This window comes from Filicampus tigris, chromosome 3 (genome assembly GCF_054856515.1).
Source record: "Filicampus tigris isolate MCC_2025a chromosome 3, RoL_Ftig_1.0, whole genome shotgun sequence".
NCBI lineage: Eukaryota > Metazoa > Chordata > Actinopteri > Syngnathiformes > Syngnathidae > Filicampus > Filicampus tigris.
Window position 1 is genome coordinate 29,936,646 of NC_141219.1, and position 6,636 is coordinate 29,943,281.

At 44.3% G+C, this 6,636-nt stretch overlaps 1 pseudogene; it reads right to left on the bottom strand.

The window, feature by feature from the left end:
• On the bottom strand, positions 1 to 3,091 carry LOC147150605 (uncharacterized; annotated as a pseudogene).
• Positions 3,092 to 6,636: the final 3,545 nt, after the last annotated feature.

Consider the following 6,636-nt stretch of genomic DNA (forward strand, 5'->3'; position numbering starts at 1 on the left):
TCAATCCCCGGCCTGTGTAGCGTTTGCCCACGGTCCTTCCCTCTTAATCCAAAGCCATCTTGTGACTTTCTCTGCGGCTTCAGTTGCGGATCTGACAGCCTTCCACTTTGCCTCCCCGACAAGTCCTCGGTGGGTGAACACTATGCAGAGAGACCTCCCTGCAAATCCTCGACAGCCCACCTCCAGAGGCTCACAGATTGTCTTACAGCCTTGCCTCCTGCACTCTTCCACCAGCTCCTGGTACTTGGCACGCTTCCCCTCATTGGCATCGTCCATGCGTTCCTCCCACGGCACAGTCAGTTTCAGAATAATCAGCTGCTTGGTGGAATCTGAAACAATGACAATGTCTGGGCAGAGCCTGGTTGATCCTGGAAGGGATCTTCAGTTGCCTGTCCAAGTCCACTTCCAGTTGCCAGTCGTTGGCAGAGGTGAGGAGGCCGGACTTTTCCTTTGGTGGTATACTGGGCTTCTCTCCAGCTCTATGGAATGCAATCCTCTGTGGCTTGTGGTGACCATTGCTGGTGTTGATTGCAGTGACAATGCTGTCAGCGACAGTCCTAAACACCTGGCCGTAACGCCAGGGATAGCGCCCTTCTCCAAGGGCTTTTGGGCAGCTACTGAGTATGTGTTCCATGGAGCCCTGTCCTGAGCAGCGCGGGCAGGATGGTGTATCCATTTTACCCAGACATGGAGGTTTGCTGGACTTGGAAGGACATCGTATACAGCCTGGGCTAAGAACGTGATTTGATGGAAGTCTGCTTTCCAGATGGGACCAGGTGATTTTCCGTTGCAAAACAATCTCCCATTTCGTCAATAATCCTTGCTGCGCCATTCCCACCATGCTGGCTCATGCTACCTTCACGCCTGCCCGCACCTCCTCCTGGATCAGATGGTGACGCTCCTTGCCCTGGGCCTTGTCAACTCTGGTTGACGGAAAGTAGCCAATGCCTGCACACCCTGTTGCTATGGACCCCACCAGTGCCTTCTGCCTCAGCCGTGACTCAGCCACATCTATGGCTTTGCTTGCATCCCATTTCCTGCCTGTTTGCACCTGGATACCAGCTGATGCCACCTTTGGATCTCTGGATTCTCTGTATTGTAATGCTTTCTGTGTTCTGGACACCTTGAACTCTTCACTGAGGCCACTGATTGGGAGCTGCAGTATGTTACTGGTGTCATACAGAGCAGAGCTGTTTAGGCTGTGTGGTAGACTGGGCCATCTACGCAGGTAGCTGCTGATCTTTCTCTCCATGCCCTCGACTGTTGTTATAGGTACTGTGTACACTAGCAGAGGCCACAGGTTCCGAGGCAGGATGGAATGCTGGTAAATTCAGGCCTTGAATCTCCCTGGAAGACACACTTGTCAACCTAGCTGAGCCAGTCCTCAAGTTCTTTGCTAGTTCTCTGGATGGAGGCAGAGTCTTTGAGGCTGCAGTCAAAGTACTTCCTGAAGCTCTTAACTGGCTTTTCTGTGATGGATGGAATGGTGGCTCCAGCCAGTGAGAAGCGGAACCTCTCTACTACTTTCCCTCTCTTGAGCTTGATTTTGCTGTCTTAAAGCTCATCCGAGCACAGGTCATGAGCTTCTCTAGGCCTTGGAGAATACACCTACTGCCTGGTACAGATGTCGTGGTGACTGTAAGGTCATCCATGAAGGCTCTGATTGGGTGCTAGCGTACTCCTGATGTTGTCAAGGGGCCCCTGCACTCTACCTCAGCGGACTTGACTATCATGTTCATGGCAAGGGCGAAAAGGATGATTTAGATGGTGCAGCCGGATATAATGCCCCCAGAGGCTCACAGATTGTCTTCCAGCCTTGCCTACTGCACTGTTCCACCAGCTCCTGGTACTTGGCACACTTGCCATTTTAATCACTTCGGTTCAGATACTGGATGTGTGGATTTTTCATCTGTTGGAACTCCCCTCGTATTGATGATAGACAGACTGGCGGCCCTTTGTTGACTGACGGAAGCGCAGTTAAAAGACTGCCAGACGATTACAGTTTGGTTCGGTTTGAAAAATAGATGCATTGACGGATGACAGACAGGTACACAGGCTGCTGACGGATGATGAATGACGGACCGGCAAACTTTAGTAAAATGCCCTCCTCTGATTATGACCATGTGGAATTTGATGTAGATATCAAATGATAGAATTGGGTATAGAAAATGTGGAATGTGCTCAATCAGACTACTAGACATTGCAGATAATAAATTGGATGAGAAAAGAAAAAAAATACTGTATTTCAATTTCACATCACATGTGTGGCACGTCACATGTAATTAACCTTTTAACTCTGAACTAAATTTTTAGTTTCTGTGATTAATTTTAATTCTTGAGGGTTGCATGCAAAGCTTGAAAGTATACGACAATATTAAAGCGGTGGTGGATTCTCAATTATTGGAGAAAAGTCTTTGCTGGCCGAACATGTTGACAAGTTGTCAATTATTTTTTTTCTCTTTTTCTCTATAGCTCCATTTTTCGTCTAGTTCAGTTTCTGTGAGTATAAGTGGGAACGCCATTGAAAAGGCTCTGTATTTTTCAATAAAGGGTATTTAATTGTGGGATGAACAAATATCAGACATTGAAGCCATTGATTGGTTTATTGTTGAGATAATTTGGTAATCGGAAATGAATCATTGGAAATTTAGTAAATACCATAGGAAATCATTATTTTATTTTTTTTAAACAATTCCATGGAAGTAGACATATTTTTTTGTGGATGCTGGTGTGTTCCTTACATTAGGGCTTTGGTTATCAGGAGAATCAATCGCGTGTTGGGCAATCTGGGGGATGGGGCTGGTGGGGCTACCAGGTCACCCAGTGGCAGAGGCGTCTCGTCATGCCTGTCCCTCCTAGGTTCCTAGGCTGGAGGACTTCAACGAGGAGAACGACATTGAGATAGTCTAGTTTAGCGTCCACAATGACTGATTAAAATATAGTTTGTTGATTTTGCTTGCTCATGTGTGCCACATGTTTCATTGCTTGCATCGGGTACACCAATAAATAACACACACCCAGTCCTTTATAGCAGAGGTCCCCAACCACCGGAGACCAGTACCAGGTCACGGGCCACTTTGGACTGGGCCATGGCGGGCCGCACTGATGAAAGAAAAAAAAACGTACAGTATTTCCGGTTTATTTCTTATCCGGGGCTGAGAAGTATTTTGAAAATTGACCGGATCCCTCCGTTTCATCCATCTATGACTGACTCTTAATGCTTGTCAAGTTGTCACCATAATGCTAATATTAAATGCATAAGCTAGTACAATGAGAAAAATAAACAGAAATATTTGGAAAGTTTCTTTGCAATGGGGAAAAGGCCCAGTGAGAATTCAACACAAGAGTCTATTCCCAAGAAGAAAAACAAATGTACATTACACAGACAATACCAAGAAGACGTACTTGAAATGGATTCAAGTGATTCCCACGCACAAAGTAAGCAGTATGTGCAGTCAACGCAGACTTCAAAACTGATTTGTCAACGATTGTAAATGCTTTGAGAGAGTCATACTAGGTGGCTAACCGCATTGCTAAGGTTAAAAAGTCATTCGGTATCGTGAAAAAGAAACCTGTGGATTCGCATTTATAATTGTAGCGTTGCACTCGTCAGCTTAATGGCAATTGAGGGGGCAGGTACGAGGGGCCGGACCCTGAACATTGCATTGGAGGAAGTGGTTTGCCATATGAAACCCTTGTAACTCCATTCCTCCACACTTCTTTAAGGAGATTGTCCCGACTATTGGTAAATCGGTTTTGGCCATTATCAACAGCAGCCTGTCTTCTGGTGTGGTCCCCCAACAGTTTTAGCATGCTGCAGTGCAACCCCTGCTGAAAAAAAAACGGCCTTGATCAAGCTGTGCTACCAAATTTTAGACCCATTTCCAAGCTGCCTTTTATGTCTAAAATTCTGGAAAAAGTGGTGCACTCACAGCTAAGATCATACTTGGATAAACACAATGTCATGGAAGTTTTCCAGTCAGGCTTCAAGAAGATGCATAGCACAGAGTCAGCCCTGCTACGTGTTTTTAATGACATCCTCCTGGCAAATGACACTGGAGACCACGTATGTCTCGTTTTGTTGGATTTGACTGCAGCTTTTGATACGGTAGACCACAGTATTCTTTTGACTCACTTGCAACACCAAGTGGGCATTAGTGGATGCACTCTAGAGTGATTTAGATCCTATCTGGGTGGCAGGACTTTTTCTGTTAGCCTAGGTTCCTCTGAGTCCCGCTCTGCCCCTCTATCGTATAGTGTTCCACAGGGTTCTATTTTAGGGCCATTGCTGTTGTCACTGTATTTGCTGCCCCTGGGTTCCATCCTTAGAAAACACAGCAATTCCTTCCACTGCTATCCTCCTTAAGACCACTTTTGTCCTGCCTAGAGGACATCAAAGATTGGATGTCACTAAATTTCCAAAATTTAAACAAAAGGAAAACAGAGGTTATCGTGTTCGGTCCCAACGGCTCGTCTCCATCCCACCCTGTTGTCCTGGGCCCCCTGGCTTCATATCTAAAGCCGACAGTCTCAAACTTGGGTTTTAAAATGGACAGTGATCTTAAATTGGACCAGCCAATCAGTGCTGTTGTAAAGTCGAGCTTCTTTCATCATAGACAGCTGGCTAAGGTAAAGCCCCTCCTTCCCCATCAGCACTTAGAAACAGTCATCGATGCCTTTGTTACATCTCGGCTAGATTACTTCAATGCACTTTATTTCGGAGTCAGCCAGTCCTCCCTCAAACGTCTCCAGTTGGTCCAAAATTCTGCTGCCCGCCTACCAACTAGAGCTCGGAGGATGGAGCACATAACACCAATCCTGGCCTCCCTTCACTGGCTCCCAGTGCATTTTAGGGTTCAATTTAAGATTCTCTTGTTTGTCAATAAGTCATTAAATGGCCTTGCCCCGGCGTACCTCTCTGAGCGCCTCCACTCTTCCCACACCTTCCCACAGCCTCAGGTCTGCGAACCAGGCGCTGCTCGAAGTGCCGAGGACCAAGAGGAGCCTCAGAGGGGATCGAGCCTTTTCAACTGCTGGTCCTTCCCTTTGGAATGACCTCCCATTGGTTGTTAGACAAGCCCCCTCTCTGTCCATTTTTAAAACCCGGTTGAAGACACATTTCTTTTCTCGGGCTTTTGATCAGACCTGAAATTTTTGGCTCTTTTCCGGTGTCAATTGTATGTAGTGTTTTATGTCAATTTATTGGCTTCATTATTTATATTTTATTTGTATTTATATATTATTTATGTCTATATTTATTAATCATGTATCACAGCCTTTTATTGTTTTGTTCTATTTGTTGTATTGTTTGTAAAGTGCTTTGTTACAGCTCTAGCTGTTATGAAATGCGCTATATAAATAAAATTTTATTGTATTGTAGGGGACCACACGCACGTATAGGATTTTTGCATACAGGGGGTGGGATGAACCAACCTTTTAGGCCAGTTCAACAGTTGAGATGTAGTTTTCTTTTTTTCAATAGCTCAAGTTTTAATTGAGTGACCCTTAAGGTCACTCAAACAGAGGGATGGTTAGATTAGGCCTCTTTGGTACATATGATTAGATAGGTGACTTCATCTTGGCCGTTGTGTCGCTGTGACCTGCACTCCTGGCTCGGCATCTTCTTATCTATGACACCCTTGGCACACATCTAGTTGGAATCTTAAGACCGTACAGTCACACATGGACTAAATAGTTCACCCTCCCAGAGTATAAGAATATGAAGCATTTTGGACAGGTTAGAACTTCTTCGGCCTTCCGGCAGAAAAAGGCTCCATGGTTGTGTATTGATTTTTCTGGCATACATTTAATAGTTTAACTGAGAATATATAGTCTTTTATAGCATAGCATAAGTATATCATTAGAGATTAAAGACATAAAACGGGCAAAGGTTCCCCTCAGAACCTTTCAGTTTCAAATGGAATCTATCTATCTATCTATCTATCTATCTATCTATCTATCTATCTATCTATCTATCTATCTATCTATCTATCTATCTATCTATCTATCTATCTATCTATCTATCTATCTATCTATCTATCTATCTATCTATTGCCTTCAGGGACAGTTCAAAAACAGACAGTTTCACATGGCCATCCATCCATCCATCCATCCATCCATCCATCCATCCATCCATCCATCCATCCATCTATATGTTTATCAGTCTATCTATCCGTCAATCCATCTCTGCAGCATGGTGCACAAGTGGTTAGCAAGTCTGCCTTACAGTTCTTGTGCTTTGAATTTGAATAGTGGGTGCTCAGGCTTCCTCCGGTATTCCAAAACCATGCTCATTACAGCTTTTCACAGTTGCTTTGATACATTTCTTACATCTGAATTGAATTTCTCAAAACTACTTGTTTAATGTACACACTATTGTGTCACTTGTGCACATAAAAACAGCACTTTGAAACAGTAAAAGCCTTCGTCACATCTTAGCTGGATTACTGTAACGCACTTTATTTTGGAGTCAGCCAATCTTCCATCAAGCGTCTACCTTTGGTCCAAAATGCTGCTCTTGACTGGTACTCGTAAGAGGGAGAACATAACTCATACTCTGGCGTCATTTCACTGTCTCCCTGTATATTTTAGAGTTCTTTTTAAGATTCTATTATTTGTTTTCAAATTTTTTAATGG